Source organism: Misgurnus anguillicaudatus, chromosome 11 (assembly GCF_027580225.2).
Source record: "Misgurnus anguillicaudatus chromosome 11, ASM2758022v2, whole genome shotgun sequence".
Classification (NCBI taxonomy): Eukaryota; Metazoa; Chordata; class Actinopteri; order Cypriniformes; family Cobitidae; genus Misgurnus; species Misgurnus anguillicaudatus.
In genome coordinates this window covers 33796979-33818615 of record NC_073347.2, presented here as the reverse complement: position 1 = coordinate 33818615, position 21637 = coordinate 33796979, and the positions used below count along the sequence as shown (strand labels likewise).

At 36.6% G+C, this 21637-nt stretch overlaps 1 protein-coding gene and 1 long non-coding RNA gene across 2 annotated transcripts in view; both read left to right on the top strand.

The window, feature by feature from the left end:
• cdh23 (cadherin-related 23) overlaps positions 1-21637 on the top strand; it is a 386093-nt gene that overhangs the window by 1947 nt on the left and 362509 nt on the right. The gene's annotated exons all lie outside the window — the stretch shown is intronic.
• LOC141368873 (uncharacterized) lies at positions 8066-9015 on the top strand. Its single transcript, XR_012372312.1, has 2 exons — positions 8066-8317; positions 8924-9015. It is a non-coding gene; the product is annotated as an uncharacterized lncRNA (long non-coding RNA).

Below are 21637 nucleotides of genomic sequence, written 5' to 3'. Positions count from 1 at the left end.
CAATATGTAAGCAGCAACTCTCTCTGTTTAGCGTTTGATTCGCTTTCTCTCTTATCTTTTGCTCCCGCTTTCTCCCTTCACCTTTTTTATCCGATTGTCCAGTCTGTGCAAGGTCATTAAATCAGTGGGGTCAGTCAGGCAGAACACAGAGGTCAGAGAATAAAGAAAAGAAGGAGAGAGGATTTTGGACATGACCCTCCCATACATATTGGCTGTGTTTGGAATAACATACTGCATACTTGCACATTAGTGACTGAGTTATATTCGCTTGACTGATTAGCTTATATTACTGATTATTATATGTATATCTTAATTTCTATATTTAAATAAACATTGACTAGTCATCCTTTCCTCTAGGTTTGGCATTGGCCACTAAAAAATGTAGATTTATATGCTTTTAAAAAAATCTAAAACATTTGCAATATGGATGAATATTTTAAATAGTATACCCCAAAAAATTGCTGGGTTATTTTCAACCAGCGTTGGGTCAAAAAGGGACAAACCCAGATGTTGCGCTGTAATTTAACATGTGTTGGGTTGTTTTCAACCCATTGTTGGATCAAATATAAACATTTTCTAGGTTAATTTAAAACAATCCCTGTGTTTGTTCCTTTTTGACCTAACTCTGGGTTGAAAATAAGTAAATTATGCTAAATTTGTGGTGATATAAATTTGTTACAGCGCATATAATTCAGCAGGTGGAGTCCAGTTTTTTATTCAGTAAATTTGGCTATTTCACCTTTAAATAAAATTTTGAATAAAATGTTATTTTGTCAGAAACGAGCTGTTAATATGTTAATAATAATACCACTTCTGGTTTAGTTGTTGCACAAGACATAGGTAAAGGCAAACTTAGGGTATAGTTACCAACGCAGTGTACCTCGTTGTAATATCCAGGTGAAATGTAGTACACAAAATGCTTTATTTTCGCAAACTAATTTTGTACATAATATACAAAAAATTCATCTTTAGTACTTCTTAAGATGATCTTAAGATTATCTTAGTGTACTTCACTTTGCTATTTTGAGACCCCATGAATATGAACTAAAATGCACTTTTAACATACTATCTCTGTATAAAAAAAATTCATACAAATATGGGTTCAAGTTTACTACAAGTGGTACATAAATACATTTTTTAAATACATTTTAAGCACATTTTAGTTCATATTCATGGTGTCTCAAAATAGGACAGTGAAGTACACTTAGATGATCTTAAGAAGAACTAAAAATGATTTTTTTAGTATATTAAGTACAAAAATTAGTGTGTGAAAATAAAGCACTTTAAGTACACTATGGAAGTGTACTACTTTTGCACCTGGGTGTACTGAATACTACATAATTTTGAATACATATCTTGTTTTCTGTACATTTTCTGTAAAAGTGCATACTGTACACACTATATATAATGTATACTGTACCTCTAAAATAGAATAGTATGTAGTATGCTAGTCTTTGTAGAGCTCAAAATGTATTGTGAGTACTGTCAGAAAAAATGGTCCCCAGCACACCTTTGTACCTGTACCTCAAAGGTACATATTGGTATCAAATGCATATCTATCCATAAATGGTACATATAGGAACTTTTTAAAGGGTACTGTCCCAGCTAGGGTCCATTTTTAACCGTTTATTTTTACTGACAGTGAACATTGCTTAAAAAGTAAATAGGACATGTCTTTCATTTAGTACCAAAGTTAAGTGTAGTGAACTCTGACCTATGCAATGACATTTGATATCAGTTTAGGGTCTGTAATTTTGCAAGCCTTAAGGTTGGCATGAGTGCACCTTTACCGTATATCTCACTAAATTATTAGAAAAGTCACAGGCTGATAAAGAGAGAGAGAGAGAGAGAGAGAGAGAAAGAGTGAGCGAGTGAAGTGGCAATAGCGTTCTTGATGGTTTTGACCTTACTGATCTCAGTATATTGTTTTGAAGTAGAGCGTCTCTCCCTGTTATGTGCGATTGAGATTTAATTGATCACAGATGTGAATGTGTCATTGTGCTCAGAAAAAAAGCTGTTTGTTCGGTCAGAGAGGATAAACGGATGACAGCTGGTTGCGAGCTTTATGGCGATAACAAACATCAGGGCGCCAGCCATGCACAGACCTCAAAGTCTGAGTATCCTATTCAATATACATAAAGAGTTCAAGGTCCTGATGTTTTTGCAATTGTTTGTTTCATCAACTTTTTGTTTCTAACCTGGTCTCGTTCTTTAGCGCATTGCACACTAATGCTGATCTGGAATAGGCTGGTAACTTTGGGTCTGTTGTTTTTTGTTGCATTTTAAATTTATATGTAACAGCTATGTTTTGCAAACTTGCAAATGTTATAGTTCTTGGCTGGTCACGTGATCAACATGGGAATCTACATGTAAAATAAAATAGCTGCTTATATATATATATATATATATATATATATATATATATATATATATATATATATATATATATATATATATATACCTGTGACATTTTATTCGAGGATGCACAATGCAATATAACCCAGGGAACATGCATAGGGATAAAAAAATGTATACCTTTAATGCACCGTAAGTTGCTTTGGATAAAAGTGTCTGCCAAATGCACAAATATCTGCGTAATGTAAATGATTTAAATTAGGTAAGAACCTGTAAAGTTTATGGAGAGCGTTATAGAGAGGAGCATATGAATAACGTTTCGAATGCCCTCTCGTGTTCACCCATAACTCAAAGCTGGAGGATTTGCAGTGTTCAATTACAGCCCGGCTCATAAATAATCAGACAGAGGCCGGTCATAATACCCTATTCACTGTTAGCTTTACAACATGACAAATCCTTCTTGTTAGTATTTATGTACTGAATGCGTTTAAGGATTGTGTGTGTATGTGTGTAAACAGTGAGAAGAGTCAAAAGTGAACTCCTTTAAAGATTCTTTTGATCTCTTCATCATGAACATCATTGCTTATGTTTCTGTAGTGAACAGAAAATTAAGTTACTTTATTCTGTTGAATACAAAATAAGACATTTTGACAAATGATGGTAAGCACAAAGTTCACGGTACCCATTGTCTGCCATTAGTATTTGTTTTTCCTACTATGAAAGTCGGTGGTTACCCTCACCACTGTCTCAGCCTCAGACGTCACGCCCACAGACTGTTGGCTGAACGTCTGATGTTTTTCGTACACTTTTCTGGAAACCCTGTGAGAATGTCAAAGATAATTCATCCACCTTACAGGTGTGGCATATTAAGATGCTGATTAGACCGCATGATTATTGCACAGGTGTGCCTTAGGCTGGCCCCAATAAAAGGTCACTCTAAAATGTGCCGGTTGTAGAAGTGTGGTGTTTCAGGAGTGTCAATTTGAGTTCATGTTGCTTGCTGTGTTCTGTTGCTGAGGTAACTGCAATATGAAGCTCTGACCACAGCAGATACAATGACGTCTATACAGATCCAAACATCTCATCTGACTGTGTGTCTCTCTGTTCAATTGCTCTATTAGGGCTCCTGATATATACAGGGAGTTTGTGACCTGTGGATCTAAAAACTTATTCACATTGATCAGACAAAAACATTGAGATTCTGTGCGTGTTGGATTTAGAAAGTTAGAAATCACAGGTGTTGTGTTCACACTGCAATAAAAAATATCAACAAACTTAACAGTGATGACAAACACCTGCAGAAAAAAAACAAGCGGTGGAAACGGTTCAAACAGTAGCCCAAATTTGAACTTGAAAAAAGCAGAGGACCTGACCACGCCACGTTGCAGACAGCATCTCTCATCGAGTTCTCGCTTTATCTCTTGATAAAAGTCAAAGTTGAGTTGGAGAAAGTTGTTCTTAAAGGGATAGTTCACTCAAAAATGATAATAATGTCATTAATGACTCACCCTCATGTCATTCCAAACTCGTAAGACCTCCGTTCATCATCGGAACACAGTTTTTTTATTTATTTATTGATTTTTATCTTCGGAACACAGTTAAGATGTTTTAGATTTGGTCCCCGAGCTTTCTGACCCTTCATTGAAAATCTACATACGGTATACTGTCCATGTCCAGAAAGGTAAAAAAACATCATCAAAGTAGTCCATGTGACATCAGTGGGTCAGTTTGAATGTGTTGAAGCATCAAAAATACATTTCGGTCCAAAAATAAAAAAATGAACACTTTATTCAGCATTGTCTTCTCTTCCGGATGACGCGGATGACGTACGACGCGGCTGACGTGTTATCTGGTGCGCCCCAGCAGTTTTTTTTGTGTGTGCCCAGGCTTCGTTTACAATCTGAGGAAGACGCACGCTGTAAGTTTGAAAAAAAAACTTCGCAAACATGTCAGAGGATAACACGTCATCGCGTCACTGTAGTCACGTGAAAATATTCAACTTGAGCGAAAATTTTTTAAATCCTGCGAGTAATCTAGAGCGAGCAACGCGATTAAACATCTTCAACTGTGTTTCCAAAGATGAACGGAGGTCTTCGAGTTCGGAACAACATGAGGGTGAGTCATTAATGACATTATTTTTGGGTGAACTATCCCTTTAAGAAGTTTTTAGATATAGGTATGAAAACTAATTTTTCGAAACGCACAACTTTATTTAATGGCTTTATGTAGCATAATGTTATGTAAGTACACATGAACGCTGCAGAATGTACAGCGTGTGACCCCATTACCCTTTAAATGTGTGTTGCCATTGCGTGTTTGTGTGACGAGAATTATAAGACGTGAATTTGAACACAATTGTTCTGCGCATGTGCACAATTTATTTTTGCATCCGATTGAGAAAAATACTAAGAATCGTTTACATGCATAATTTTCTCCTGATGATCGGATCGGACTACACCACCCCTTTCAATATGATCGAAATTTGCATCTGATCAATCTCAATTGTATTGATTAATGTGTTTACATGAAGGCTTTTCAATCCGGTTAACCCATCAATACGGATTATTTGGTTGCATGTAAACTTAGCTAGTGTCTTCATATTATTTTCCCTCTCTTTATTTCACAAGTTTATGTTGAAATGAGGAATGACATCTGACGAATGGCAATAGTCAGCAATAAACCAAAGCCATCAAACCCCAACACAATCCGGATGAGCTTGTCAAGTACGCACATGCACAAAGTTGTCGTTGTTTCAGGAGCTCTTGCATACAGTATAAGACAAAGATGAGGTTTATATCAGACAGTGTTTGTTTGAGAGGTATAGGCACTGAAGTTGGATGGAGGTACAGTTATGCTTTTTCTTTTTAGTTTGTATTGTTTCACTCGTCTGCTGTCAACCAAGCTGAAAGCTCCTCCTGATGAGTTTATTGTAGCAGTGGACCGCTCCACCATCTCTCTTCTTCACTCTTTCTGTATTTCGACACTTTGCAATGCAATAATATGGGAAACTAAAACAAATTCTCAGTTGAGAGAGGGATGAGACAGACAGGAAAAAAGAGAGAAATAATATCAGTCCTTCTCCAGGTTTGGTCTCATCTGACAGGTTATTGATTTCTGTTTTTGTCTGCACTGTGAGCTTGTCTTGCCCGCCTCAAAGTTTCAGAGTCAAACCTCTGATACACAGTCAACACAAACAGTTCAATACTTAAATGTGCTCATTTTCTGCATGACTTTCTTTTTGTGAGCATGTTTTATTTTACTGTACTGTATTGCATTCAGATATATTGTTTGCTCTAGAGTTTCCGTTTCATGGTTATACCTTTGAAACTGTGGCCGTTATAGTGTAAACATTTATTCATGTGTCCAATTACTTGTCAGACTTCCACTGTATGTGCATTATTGTAAACGCATTTGTCATACATTTTATGAACGCTCGGAGGTCTGGGTGGTATATCAAGTTTTGGTAATATATCAGTAATTTTCCCAGCGGGGTACGGGATGAGACAGTACTGTCTATATCCAGCCTGACATCATGAAAATTTATAATTGTTTTGAGTTGGCAAATTCGTATTCATTTGCACAGAAATGTATGTTTATGTAATATATTTATATAACAGATAATATATTGGTTTGTTTTATTGGTATGGTCTGATATGACCCTACTTCTTTGCAGCAGACGCTTTGCCAGACGTAATATGTAAGCTTTCCAACCAGCTCACGTATTTGCAGCTGTATACCCTGTCTTTGAATTAAATTTTTATCATACACTGTTTAAACAAAGGTGATTGTTACGAAAAAATCATACATTATGAATCACATGATCTCTAACGTCTATTGGTAGAGTACTTCTTTGATCCTCCGTAACAGAAACTTAATAAAACAATTACGTAACCTGAACTGTAGGGGAGAGCGGGGCACAACCTAACGCTTTTTGGTTTTGGCTCAATCATTCAAAAAATATTTGAGTTTGATTCATTATATTTTTACACAAGCAACACACACATCTCTACTAGAAATGAACATTTGAAGTTTGTTTCTATTACCATTCTTGGACAATTACACCAAATGTGACAGAAGTGCAAACGTTACAACTTACCCCATATGTGGGGTTAAATGTAACAGGCAGGGGGTTAGTTGTAACACTTGCTAAAAATTAAGTTTGCAGGCAAATATTTCAATACTATTTTGTCTACCTGAAGTGGATATTGTTTATATATCTGTCTATAATAGACAGGTATCCACACTGTATTCTTTCATCCAGCCCTTTTCTAACAATAGTTCAATTATTAATGGATAGAATAGAAATGTCTAAATATGTCCAGAAAAAGCACAATTATGACAAAACATTTTTTATATGTGACCCAGTCTGTAATAATCATACTACAGTTTCAAAATCAAACTCTGATATAATGAGCATCAAAGTCTGATTTTAGCCATTCATTTCATTATGATTTCATTAGTTGATGTGACCTTATTCAATTAATATTAACTCTTTCACCGCCAGCGTTTTTAAAAAAAGTTGCCAGCGCCAGCGTTTTTCATGATTTTCACAAAAGTTTAATGCCTTCCAGAAAATGTTCTTCTTCAAATATATAAACATATATACCAAATGAAAAAACAGACCCTCTGCTTTCAAACAAAAAAACCCGTTTCATCCTACCTTGAGTAGTTCTTTTGTAATCAGCTTTTGAATATGGGTAGGTTTCTACAAAAACACCACATTTTGAGCAAAAAGCAGAGATAATTCCATTTTTGTGACGGACTTTTCATAGAGATCCCATTCAGAGCGATCTTTAAAACAGACACGGACATGCAGCAGGCCATAGGGCAATACTTCCGGGTTTAAAAAGTTGCGGAAGGGATAATAGCGGTATTGCGGAAAGACGGAAATACTCGTCATTGGCGGGGGAAGCGTTTTCTCTTAATTGACGAGATATCTCGTCAATGGCGGGGAAAGAGTTAAAGATATGAACAAAAAAAAATTTGACACATGATTTTTGATAAGACAGACACATTTATTTTGTTGGCAGCCAGCAATCATTTGTGTTTAGCCTACTTAAAACAACAGCAAGAATTACGCTAACATTAGCAGTTTTCATTTAACTCCGCTGGGTCAAAATATTTTCAAGCCCACCAAAAAAGTTGTTAAGAGCTGCAGAAATATTTCAAAACTATGCTGTGCTTTAGACACTGATTAATATGACATAACATTGGATTTGGTATCTAACACACCCAACTTAGAAACCAAATAAAAGCTATGATGAAAAAATTTACTTACATGCCACCAAAACACTTGTTCATCAATAACTCTCTGGAAAAACATTATACATTTCCAATAATTTGTGGGAGATCGTCTTTTGGCAGCGTGAAACCAATACGAAAAAAAACAAATCCCTGTGCAACAATTCAAACAGTCCGTGTTACAACTAACCCGCGTTAGTTTTTGCCCCGCGCACCCCTACATGCCAGTATGCATTTCTTCTTTAAGCTTTGCAGACATGAAACAAAAACACTATTTATAATCATAATATTTGATAGAAAAAAGCAATGCACTAAGTACTCTCAATATATCTATAATAGGCTATATAGACGCTTTCAGCAGTAACAACATAAACAAGCGTCTTTCGTGGTCCTCACGTAACTTCCGGTAAACTCCGCTAAGAATAAATAACAACAAAGTACTTTAAACGTAGTTTATTTATATATCAACCCACACAGCAGGAGACTCCTATGCGGATCCGCGTTCAAGTCGCCAAACCCGCGTGACTGTCACATTCGTTTTGGAGCCGCGCAGAGGATCAGCTCCGCCTCCGCGAGCGCGGTAAATTCTACTGTCAAACAGCGGATCCTGAACGGACCCATATCGGATCCTCGGACGCGCCTTTACTGAACAGTTAAACGATGCACACCTGTCAATCGAGATTTTCTTGCTGGGACACGGTTCAGCTGAACCCTCTTTTGAGTAAGTATTGATTTATTGATATAATTTTGCCAGTAAACATTTTTTTTAATCATCCTGTATACTAATGATTGGAATGACATTGATATTAGGAAAACTTTAGCATGTTCACTCGTGGATAATGGTTTAGCCCTAGCTGTGCATTATTAAGTTTACATGTTGGCAATTTTGGTGTAGTGTATCTGCCATCTTCTTTATAATGAAAATTAATCTTTGGCAATTTACTCATTGTTTGACTCGGTTCAGACTCACGGTCACACTGCAAGATGCCATCATGTGACCTAATCAGTGACTAAATGAATGCAGGTGTCAGTCAGTGACTAAATGAATGCAGGTGTCAGTCAAAGCGACTGTGTTGTTGGTAAAGACAATCTTCTCGTCTGTTATTTTGAGCATCTGTTAACAGGGTGATTTAACCAGAGGTGTGTAACGAATTCCATTTACAGTTTTGGGTAACTAGTACGTTTAAAGTGATTTTTAAGGATACATTTACTCAAGTACATTTCTAGTGAAAAAACTGTACTTTTACTTCATTCGGTGGTGTTATTATGATAAGCATACTTGACTTTGGATGCTACATACCATAAACATCTTTCTGTTTGATTACAGGTGCTGTGTTCAACCTGGCAACAGATCGGGCAACAAGGAGACGTGTAATGGGAGAAATGATTAAATAATAAAAAAACATTTTTGTTGTACAACTTGTCTTTCTCCAGTTATTTATTGTCAGATGTTTTAGCTGTGCATAGTGCAGCATTTCATTGAAGTTGTAGCCTAATAGATCAAGTATTTTATGTTTGCATTGACCTGGGCCTATAAAGCACTAAATTAGGTTTTGACCCCAAAAATAATATTTTTAAACAAAAACAGAATATGCTATAACTGTCCATAAATGTAAATGGCAATTTTATATTTTCATTGAGTAGTAATTACTTTTGTACATTAAATTGATATATTTTAGTGAAACTTTTCTGTTAGGCCTATTTACAATATTGTTAGGTTAAAAATACAAGACAATGCAGATTTAAGGTTCTATATTGCTGCAGTAGCCAGGCCTAGTAATAGTTTTGGTTTTATCCTTTAGTTTAGTTTATCCTATTTTATCCTACAGTAAGAAGGGATTTTGAATTTGAAAGTGAGATAAACGGGTCCAAAACGGACCCGGTCCTGATAGCAATAAGCTCCGGAGCGGATTCGTAACGGAACCGCTCCGGAGGCAGTAGCTCCGGTCTGCATCCGTTGCGGATCCGTCCCGGAGCTTATTTCAGACTTTTAATGAGTCAGTTGCGGGTCCGCGGCGGATATATGAATGAATTTGCGCCACGGATGTGGAGCTTATGCAGCCCGAGGCCACGGCGGGTCCGCGATCCGCCTTCATTGCGGATCCGTCACTGCGCGCAAGTGGACGCCGACCCGGGTCCGTTCCGGAAGCCGCAATACCTCCGCGACTGACCCGCCACGGAGTCCTTTTGCTGTGTGGGAACTAAAATAAACAACACACCTAGTAAACCAAAATATTTGTTATTTTCAACGAGGTATTTGTTCAAGAGTTCAGTTTAGCAACTAGTCAGGACAAAAAAACTGAAACCGGAAGTAAAGTTCCGACCAGTCACTGCACGTGCGTCCGATGAAACCGTCTATATGCCTACTTAGACAAGACTACAGACTTAGAAAATAGTCTGTTTGATGACAGACCTTTGACCTCTTTTTTGCTTTCCTGTGTTATCCTGGGAGTTCCTCTCGATTCTAACCACGACAGTTTCTGCTGTCTTTTTGGTTTTTTTGGATTTGTTTTGTGACGGTCCTGTAAAATACGATGATATGATTCTTGGAATCCTATTCATTTATTATTTGGCTGTTTTCACGCTGAAATAAACAATTGGTGCTTGCCGACATTTATTGGATTAAAAAGGATCATGGCTTAACCTAGACGCACTGTTTAAGGCGCTGACAGTAATACTCCATTCCTGATTTTAATGCTGTTTGCACTAATGCGTGGCGTTATATTAAATTATCTTTATTTTAGACCGTTTATATGGTCGTTTGATGACCATTAATCATGGGGGGATGAAAATTAAATAATTAGAGGTAGGGATATAAAGACCTGAGGGGGGATAATCCCTCTATACCCTCCCAGCAAATCGCACCCTGGATGTCCCACATGAAGCTTTGACTTGCATATACACATTGAGAAATTTATCAAACATCACAAATTACTGAGATATGAATTTGGGTCAATATCGACTAGCCCTAAGCATCTGATTAGGTGTAAATTGCCACAACTTGTCATGAATAATAAGCAGACACAGCTGAAATACATGTAATGTTTATGATAAAGACAAAGAAAAAAAATGCTACAACTAAGAAAAAATTGTGAAATACTGCATTCCTCTTAAAATTGAAGTTACATTTCCATTTATTTATTTGACAAATGCTTTTATCCAAACAGACTTGCAAATCACCAGTGCTTTTATAAGAGCATCAATATTTGTATTATACATTGCTAATTTTAAAAAACAAGTATTTACGGATTAGTAAACAATGCATGAAAAAGAAAACATGCTTTTTTATTGTTATAGTAAGTCACTTAGTACTGTAGTAGGTGTTTGTAAAGTGTTGAAGGGTTGCCATGTTATCAGCAGATCAAGGCACAGAGACTGAGAATGGTTTGAAAAATGTTTGCAATCATTACCAAATAACTAAGCAGTTATGAATTCTTGTCAGACTGTCTTGTTGTTTCTTTAAGGTGGGTTGGTTTGAAGGGATGTCACTAATGGTTACCGAAGGACTTCTGCTCTGTTTCAGCTTAACACTGAGATGCACACGTGTGCACGCTAGCCAGCGCTGTGCTCTCTCTCTAGGAGACCCGCTGGAATAAATTTACTCATAGAGAGAGAGAGAAAGAGAGAAAATAAGGCAAGCACACAGACAGAGAAAGACGGACCTCACACAGTTGTGTCTAGAGGAGATGTGTTTGGGTGGTTGTGACGGAATGAACCGCGGCACAGCGTCTCACTGGGACCCCATCCTGTTGCAGTAATTACCATCTCTGCAGGCATACACCACGCACGCTCTCACGAATAAATACACAAATACAAACACATTATTCACCCTCAACTGCGAGACACAACAAAGCCATATTGACACATGACACACACACACAGACGTGATATGAGACACAGTCGGACATTGTTTCAGGTGAGGCAGATGTGTGTTGTCTGGCAGTTTCTCGCTGTATTGCAAGTTGGCAGTCTGGCAGTAAGCGTTTAGTTCAGAGTAACACACACAAATGCAATCCATCTCTCTTTTACACACTTAAAGTATAACTAAACCCTAAACTAACTTTTTTAGAAGAATGGGGCTTTATTAGTGCTGTTCATTGATTTGAGTTACTTTTTTGACATTTGGGTATAAAGTGTTTCAATGCTACAATATATGGGTGATTCTCACGAAAACTTGGTTTTAAAAATGTCATGCATGAAAATGTAAAAATTGCTTAAATTTACTTTTTTTCCCCACCAGATATTGAAAAACAAAGTCTGGAGTAAATGGGAACATTAATTTAAAAACTTTTACTTATCATTTAACACTTTTTGTAACATAATTTTAAAAATTAGTCCTAAAAAATCTCATTACCGCAACAGTCAGAAAACATCAACACTGACATATTTTCAAAATGACATGACAAACCTGAAAGAACATAATTTGGAGATTCTGCACATGCATTTAAAATCAAAGTATTATGCTTCTATTAATTAAATTAACATTTAATAAGCATCTGTTGCGGTAATGATAATCAAAATGTCGTGTAAGCATTCTGACAAGACAATATTTCAAATTAACTGTAAAAAATGATCTTACCTGGTAGCCATCTTGAAGTAACTGGTCCATGTGCTTGGTCACTCAAAATCAAACTTTATTAAAATTCTGTATGTGTGCTTAAACTGTTCTCAAAAAGTGTTGCGGAGGATGAGAACATCAGGCATGGACACATCATTTTCCTAATTTTTCTTCATTATTATTATACATGAATATTCAGTAAATATTTTTTCTGTCATCTAAAGTAGTCTAGCAAAACATCCATTTATTTTTTTTCTTAATATTTTTGTGTTAATTTGATTAAATTACAACATAACGCATGTTCAAACACAGCCGGACACATTGCGGTAATGAGAATTTCAGCAGAAAATGAGATAAAATTTCCAATTATAAATTCTTATGTTGAAATCACACGTTGTGCAAGGTAGAACACAGTATTGTGTTAATTCTGATGCTTTTTAATGTTACTATATTACACATTTTAAAGCTAAAATCATTAGTGCCGTGGTGTTTCAATGGTTTCGTGAGAATCACCCATATGGTGTAAAAACGTCTGAGTGCTGCCCTCTTCAGGTTGAACGGTGGCTACTGCAGTTGAATTCTCCTATTGGATGTTGCGGTAACGCGTGACGTAAGTGGTACGATCCTACGTAAGCAGGTTCAAGCTCACCACACCCTTGGTATGAGCTCAGTTCATCCCCTCTATTTACGTTGGGGTCTGCCCACTTTTCTTGCATTTTTCAAATATGGCCAATGGTTGGAGTCAGGCTCTGACCAGGGGTTTAGTTATGCTTTAAAGTACTGACCTAGAACTATTGGTCCGCCTGTGCTAAAGTGAGTCACCAAATGGCACCGGTGTTAAGAGAGAGATTGTTTGGTTATTTCTTAATGCAATTCTTGCAGCTATGGCTATATTCATGATAAGAACTGGTTAACTGGTTGGGGAAGGACAATTTGGCAACTCCAGTTCATCTAACCTGCATGTCTTTGTACTGTGGAAGGAAACCGGAGCGCCCAGACTAAATCCACAATGATACAGGGAGAACATGCAAACTCCATACAGAAAAATTTCCAGACCCAGCCGACAATCTTACCCACTGTGCCACCAGAGAGCTGGAGAGACGTGTAGGGCAAAGAACTTTGAAGAATTGAAAAATCAACCAAAATGTCATTCTAACTTGGGTGTGTGTTATTTTTTGGGCATTTAAAGCTTTTTACTGGAAAGGAAATCATATGGGGTGCAATGAAGGGTAAGGGGATTTGGAGAAGGATCACAAGTCACAGCACAACATAGCCTACCATCGTAATAGGGCGTAAACACCAAACGCGAATTCAACGATTGGCAGGAGTAGAATATTCAATTCAATTTTATTTATATAGCGCTTTTCACAATTGGTAATTGTTTAAAAGCAGCTTTACAGTAAAAGAAGCAGGGGAAACACAGAAAAATCGACAGACAATATAAGTAGCAAAATACAGCGGCTATGAATAAACTTAACAAGCGAGCGTATTAATAATGTATCGTATACAAGAGGGTGCGAAGTAACGCCAAAGTCGGCTGACTTCCCTGGGGTTGAAAAACCCCTAAGAATAAAAACTCCCGACTTTTTATCCATGAGGGAAAAAAGTCCTAGGAGGAAAAAAACTATGGGAGATAGTAAAATTAGCATGAAACAAAGTTAAATCCAGCAAGTAATCTAGAGCGAGGAACGCAATGCTTCGCATTTGGTGTATGCAACATAACAGATATATTGTGACACCATACATCCATGTTATATTATTATTATTTTATAGTTGGCTGATTAGATAATGAAAGGTCAGTGCTTTGGGAAGAACCAGAAAGCTCATATTAAAGTGATGGGGCTATGGTGGATTAAGTGAATTATTCGACTATCTGATGTTGAGTTTTCTTATCTTACTGTTTATAATGTAGGCAGTTTAATGGAAGGACACCAAAAGGAAAGCGAGGTGAGAGGCCGAAGATGTGCTGTATTCTGGTTTAACTGCCCTTAAAAACTCTCTACATAATGTCCTTTATCACAAACAGTCATCAACCATTTTTATCAAGAATTACAACCCATTTACATGATAGCATTTTTGCAGTTAATTGATGTAGTAGTGATATTACAGTCAGCAGATGGCTTCATTGGGTTATAGAGTTCTTTATTGTACTGTTAATTGTGAATAATGACCAATTAAACTCCATTATTATCAGCCAATAATCCAAATGGTGTTGTGGAAAGTCAAATATCCTACAAAGATACAGGTCGTCATCATTCAAGCGGCTTGTATTCATTCATTTAAGCGATTGTAGCATGCGACAGGACTTTGTGAATCGGAGCCAATATTACATGATGTAGAATTGTGATACTTAAACAATTCAGGTCAAAACTACAAAAATTCATGTCTGATCAAATACAGGATCTAAGTATAACCTATTTTTTATGGGGCTGTTTATTGCTGGTATTTAGATGCGTTTTGGTCGATAGAATCACAAGTGGACAAGAGAGACACATTCACGTTTACACCTGATATTTTAATCTGTCTCTTTTGTCCACTTACGACCACTTCTGGCCCGATTTTCTCAGGGGATGGTCTGTCGGTGAGTCCCTCTGCTGTCATTTAAACCCGAGGGGGAGAAATTACGGATTTAAAATGATGCAAACTAATATTATGTCAGAGTCCGCTGCTTGTATTGTTATTGAACATGTACGTTTTGTACATTTAAGAGCTTTCTCTGATATGTCAGAGCATTTGATGTTATTAGCTTGCATAACTTTCAAACGCGTGCAAAATTAAACAAATGAAAATGCGGAGAGCAGCCACTTCAGTTTTATCAAGGTAATCCTAAAGATCGCAAGGGCTGTCACAATGATTAAATAATCGTCTCATCGCGATTGTTTGACCTCATCGCGATGATTTCAGATCACCGCAATGATTGCATATCTCTCTAAAAACACAAGGGGGAGCTGCAGCGCATGTCGCTCATAATTAACTTAAAGTTAAACTTTCCTCAACTTGCATTGCTGGATGCCCACTTGCTGTCGCCAATGGTCACTGTCACTCGTGTCGCCAGAAGTCACCAAGCTTTCATTGAAATGAATGAGATCATGTCGCTCTGCTCCTGCTAGTTGCTGAGATGCTGTTTTCTGTACACATGCTTTGGATTTGCACACACAAAAGTTTTCAAACAGCATGAGTAGCCTATTGAGATCTCTTTTGTATATTTTTTGCTTGAATATTCGAAATGGCAAGGCCTAAAAACACACAAATGATGCAACAGTTCAACAGTCCTGTTAACCGTCCCGAGCATAGAGCACACTGCAAAAAATAACTCTAACAAACTGTGCTAAATAGCACTAAAATTGGTTCTTGGCTTGTAATCATAGAGGAACCAATTTAAGTGCCATATAGCACCAATGAAGTACCTGTGTAGCACCTGTGTAGAACCATATTTTGCTATGTAGAACCATATGTGGTGCTACAGTATAGTGGTGTTATATGACCCTCGTATGGTTCTTCATAGGTGCATATGGGACTAAAAATGGTTCCTCTATGATTACGAGTCAAGATCCACTTTTAGTGCTATTTAGCACAGTTTGTTTTTTAGAGTGTAGTGATAATATATTGCGATATTTCGAGTGTTTTTATTATCTGCATCGGCTGATCTTTTCAATTGGCCAGTAAATTTCTCTATTACTTACATTTGTTGTTAGTAGTGAAAAGACAATCAGTGTAACTCAATGTAAAGCCAAAGTCTGATAAATGCCAAAGTCTTTTAACATGACACTAGTTCAACACACTCATTCAAACAGTACCATGAGATTCATATTAATTATGTCTTGCAAATATGTTTTTAAGTACTTTAAAAGGATATATTTATAAATGTTATGCATTACAAATGTTTATGTAGTTCCACCAATTTTCTGTTTGTCTCTTTTTTACTGTAATTACATTATATCGGCTCATATTGGCCAATCGTCCATACAGGTTTCTTAAAGGAATATAAACAATCCCAAACAAGGCATAAGGGTCTTATCTAGCAAAACGATTGTCATTTTTGACAATAAAAATGACAAATATACACTTTTAAAGCACAACTTCTAGTCTAGAGCTGGGCGCAATGTGCTAGCGTGACCCGACACAATACGTCATCACGTCAAGAGGTCACAGAGGACGAACGCGAAACTCCGCCCCAGTGTTTACAAATGTGTTGAAAGAGGACCGTTCCGACGTTGTTGTATGTCAACTGATACTAATTAATGTATTTGTGGCAGTTTATTGTTTAAAATGGTCCGCAAATGTGCGTTTTATATATGTAACACGTGACCTCCCTACGTCACTACGCATTTACGTTAGGTCGTGCTGGACCGGATCTCGATGAGAAATTGTGCTTTAAAAGTGTATATTTGTTACTTTTCTTGTCAAAAATGACAATCGTTTCGCTAGATAAGACCCTTATGCCTCGTTTGGGATTGTTTATAGTCCTTTGAAACTCTGTTGAAAAAAACTGTTAAGTGTTGAGTTAAGTATTAAATGTTGGGTTCTATTAAAGTCCATTAAAATGAGAAAAATCCTGCAATGTTTTCCTCAAAAAACATAATTTCTTCTTGACTGAACAAAGAAAGACATCAACATTTTGGATGACATGGTGGTGAGTAAATTATCTGGATTTTTCTTTTAAGAAAATGGAATATTCCTTTAATATCGGCCAAAAAAAACCATATTGGTCGTCCACTAAAAATGACTTTATTACTTAGTATTTTTATCTTGTTTTCAGCACAAATATCTAAAAATTCTTAAATTAAGATGCATTTTCTTGATGAGCAAAATTACTTAAAAAAATAAGTCTAGTTTTTAGACAAAAAAATATTAAATTTAATTGAATTTGTGCTTAAAACAAGCAAAAAAAAAAAAAAAAAAAATATGCCAATGGGGTAAGAAAACATTTCTTTATTAGGTCATTGTTGAGCTCTGCTAATATTTATTTATAAGTCCTATTATAAAGATGCTTCTGCTCTGTTTTGCATATACATACAATTTAAGAGTTTGGTTCTAAAACGAGATAACTCAAAATATTCTTTTAAAATATTTTGTCAAAACATGTTTATTATTATGTTATCATGTTTTTGTTGTGCTACTTAGCTGTATTTTTCTAGGCTTAAATCAAAACAAACCAACTGCAGTTTAATTGATATTAATTGGAATGCAAGATTTTTTAAACATTTTTAAAACGGAGTTATCTCGCGTGGAACCAAAACCTTTAAATATATTTTAGTGTTATACTGTTGTTTTTCAAATACTGTACTAGAGACTGAAATGCACTTGTGTACCTTTGCTTCAGGCGTGTTGTATTTTATTGTCAGTAAGGTCTACTTGCATGTTGTTGTGCTGCTTATGTTTCACATCAGGTTGTTCAAAAAACACCTCGTTTCACACCTGGGCAAAAGTGGTTGTGGAGAAACCGAGGTGTATTTGCCCTCTGATACTTCAGGTGGTCTCTGAGGCGGAGTGAGAAGTAAGAGGCAAATCAATAGAGAAGACAAGCATGTCACTACAACTGGAGGGAGAAAAGACAGAGAGGCAGATCTGATGAATGACAGAGAGATGAATGAGAGATTAGTAAGAGTAGAAGAAGAACAGAGAGGACACAAGAAAGGTAGACAGAGACAGAAATTAGAGAGCGGAGAGAAATAGTGACATTGTAAAAATGAAACGCAGACAGATGGAAAGAATGGACATTATGGGAGAGACGGCGGATGAACCGTAAAGCTTAAATAACAGGCTGTCTTTCTACAAGGTAAAGGAAAAGTTTACACAAAAATTATTCTGTCATTGTTTGTTCATGTTATTTTAAAACAAAGTTTTGAACATGTGATGCCGCTGAATAGAAATTCAGTACATCAGATCTCTGTCTTGACATTTTAATTGATATTCATGATCAGAGCTTGTGTGACTTTGAGATGTAAAGTCTTTTTTAAGCCATGTATTTGAGGAATTTTCTAATTAGTTCATCTATGTTTGATCAGTTTATTTTGTACTATGCAGGGATGTAACAATACTGTACAGTTAGTCCACGGTTCAATACGTACCTCGGTTTTTAAACTACGGTTTACGGTTCATTTCTAGCTCATTCAAGTGTTTTTACATTACTCTATGCGTAGGTGACAGGAACAGTGAGATGTTAAAAAGAAGGGAAAAAAAAAACGTTTTAAAACTCTTTCGCGTTATTGACGAGATAACTCGTCAATTAAGAGAAAACGCTTCCCTGCCAATGACGAGAATTCCCGGTTTTCCGCAATACCACTGTTATCCACTAGGTTTTCCGCAATACCGCTGTTATCCACTTCCGCAACTTATACAACCCGGAAGTAGCACCTCACGTGAAATACAAAGAACTCCGTGTATGTTTTAAAGATCGCTCTAAATCTGATCTCTATCAAAAGTCCTTCACAAAAATTGAATTATCTCAGCTTTTTGCTCAAAATTGGGTGTTTTTGAAGAAAGCTACCCATATTTGAGAGGTGATAAAAAGAGAACTGATGAAGGTAGGATACAACTTTTTTTTTTTTAAAGCAGAGGGTCTGTTCTTTCATTTGATATATTGTATGTTTATATATTTAAAGAAGAACATTTTCTGGAAGGCAATAAACTTTTGTGAAAATCATGAAAAATGCTGGCGTTGACTGGCAACTTTTTTTTAAAAACGCTGGCGGGAAAAGAGTTAATTGCAATTCTCTCTATTTGACGTAAATGAAAAAATTACTTCTAAAAATATATATTTCTAGGAAAATTTACAATGAAAATTTTCTTCTATAAATATGTTAACATACAAATATATCAAATATAAGAACAGACCCTCTGCTTTCAAACAAACAATAAACAAACAAAACAGGGGAAAAAAAGTTCATCCTATCTATATTTTTTCTTTTATAAACTCTTAAATATGGGCATTTTTCTTAAAAAATACATATTTTTTAGCAAAAATGTGAAATAATTGGATTTTTTGTAAAGGAATTTTGCCAGAGATCAGATTCAGAATGATTATCAAATTATAACACAGAGTTTAAAATGAGTAAATAACGTTTTGGCTTCAGATTTTTCATAAATTGGGTAAGAGTGCCATCTAGTGGATAATCGCAGTATTAAAGACTACCATAAAAACTTATCAGGAACACATTATTTTATGCAAATGTTTTCTCTTAATTGACAAGATAACTCATCAATGGCGGGGAAAGAGTTAACAGCACTGCAGGACAATAGCCGCGAACTTGCGCAGGGTGATGCAAGTGACGTGAATTGGGCGGCGTGATATAAGGAAACATGCGCTATTCACCTCAAACGTGTCTTCGCGCAAGTTGAAAGTGTTCAACTTAAGCAAAAAAATTTGCATGACACGAATTTAAGGCCCATGAGTAATCTAAAGTGAGGAACGCGATGCTTCGCGTTTGGTGTGTACGCAGCATAAAATGAAATTTTTCAACTTGATGGCGGGTTGTAGGCAAATAGCGTGTGCGTCATTCACATCGCCCCACGCAAATTACGTTTATTTGCGTCTTTGCATTGCCTTAATATTCTCGCGCGAATAATTAACCCACACTACCGATTTGGACTACCGACCCTGGACCACAAAACCAGTCATAAGGATCAATTATTTGAAATTGACATTTATACATAATCTGAAATCTTATAATATTTGTTCGATATACAACTATTTGTTTATGATGATAACATTATGATGTGCAAACCTCTCCGCTTGCGGGTTTCCCTTGACTTCGGACAAAACAAGAACGTGTGCATTCAGGTATGCGCTATGAATTTCTCTTCGTTCTTGCCCAGAGAGTGTGCACACACTTTAAATCTCTTCAATCACTTCCATGCAAATGTTTTGTCTTTCCAGAAGTGTGCGTATATGCGCTCAAACTGCGTCTGGTGCATTCAGAAATCCATCAGCGATCGAGCTCTCTATGGTAAATAGGCCCTACTGTACGCTGGGTGCAGGGAGGGCTCATGGGAGTTGTAGTTTCCCAGTGTTGCATTATACATTGTTTATCATTTCACATAACTTTTAAGAAAATTACAAAAAAAAAAATCAACCTGCCAAAGTGGCTAGTAAGATTGGTTGTCTTACCCAACAGCGGAAATCTGTCAAGCCCTGCATTTTGATATATTTACGGTAGGATTTGTACAAAAATGTCTTCATGGAACATGATCTTTACGTGATGATTTTTGGCATAAAAGGTATTATCATTAAATAATTCTGACGCATGCAATATACAATGTATGGTTGGCTATTGCTACAAATATACCAGGGTCACATTTTATCTCATTGTCGCCCAGTGTGAACCACGATCGAATTGCATGAATGACCCTGTTGTTTCCTCATTTGCAGAATTTCTTCAGCAAATGGTACTAAAACATTGCAGTGTGTTCACATAAATTATGCTTTCGATGGGTGCTGGTAATTCATAGCATATTGCCTTGTTCAGTCTGAAGGGGCATTTAATGCTGTACTCGAGATGGAGTATGCTGAAATTTCAGCTTTGAAAGCTCATGATGCTACAGAGGTGATATGACAAACTCCTATAATTCCATCAGCACATTTGAGTTTGCTTACCGTGTTAAATGAAGTGTAAGTCACGTTTAATGTCTCAGTACCTGGATGTGTACAGCATTACGAGAAAGCTCATATGCTCTACGAAGATCTACAGAACTGCTTGCCTGCGAGCATTTCAATATTATTTGTCAGATAGATGCATTCTCTGTTTCAGATCAGGCCTACAGTAACATACATTATATAATGTGTTGCCTAAAATGTGTTCAATGTAGCTATACCAGTTTATATAAACCTTGGACACTCTAAAAAAGACTGGTTAATTTCAAACCAGCCTTGGGTCATTAAGGGACAAACCCAGCCATTGGGTTAAATTAACCCTGAACATTTTTATATTTGACCCAACAGTGGGTTGAAACAACTTAGCATAGGTCTCTACTGACAAATCCAGCTAAAACCAGCATAAGCTGGTAGATGGTTTAAGGTGGCAGTAGCTGGTTTAAGCTGGTCGTCCCAGCTTGGCAAAGCTGGTCAAGCTGGTGGGTCAGCTGGTCTTCCAGCTTGACCAGCCAATTCTAGCTAGACCAGGGGTGCCCAAACTTTTTCCTACCAAGGGCCAAAAATCAAACTGAGGGCCGTGTGCCGAAAGTAAACGTTGCTGTGTTATATTAAAATGAAAGTTGCCCGATTCTCCTTATTTATAATTTTCTAATATTTTAAAATAAATAAGCAAACATTAATCTGTTTATGCATAACTAATGCAGTTTTATTTTCATTTTTAAATTTCCTTTTGTCTGTGTGCCACTGCTTTGACCTATAGTCTCTATTATTAAAGAAGCGGTGAATCAAATACTCAATTTTAACTTGATAATTTGTTATATAAGAGGTCATCATAGTTAAATGAACATCCTGCAAGTTTCAGAACTGAAAACGTCCGTGCTACTGAAATA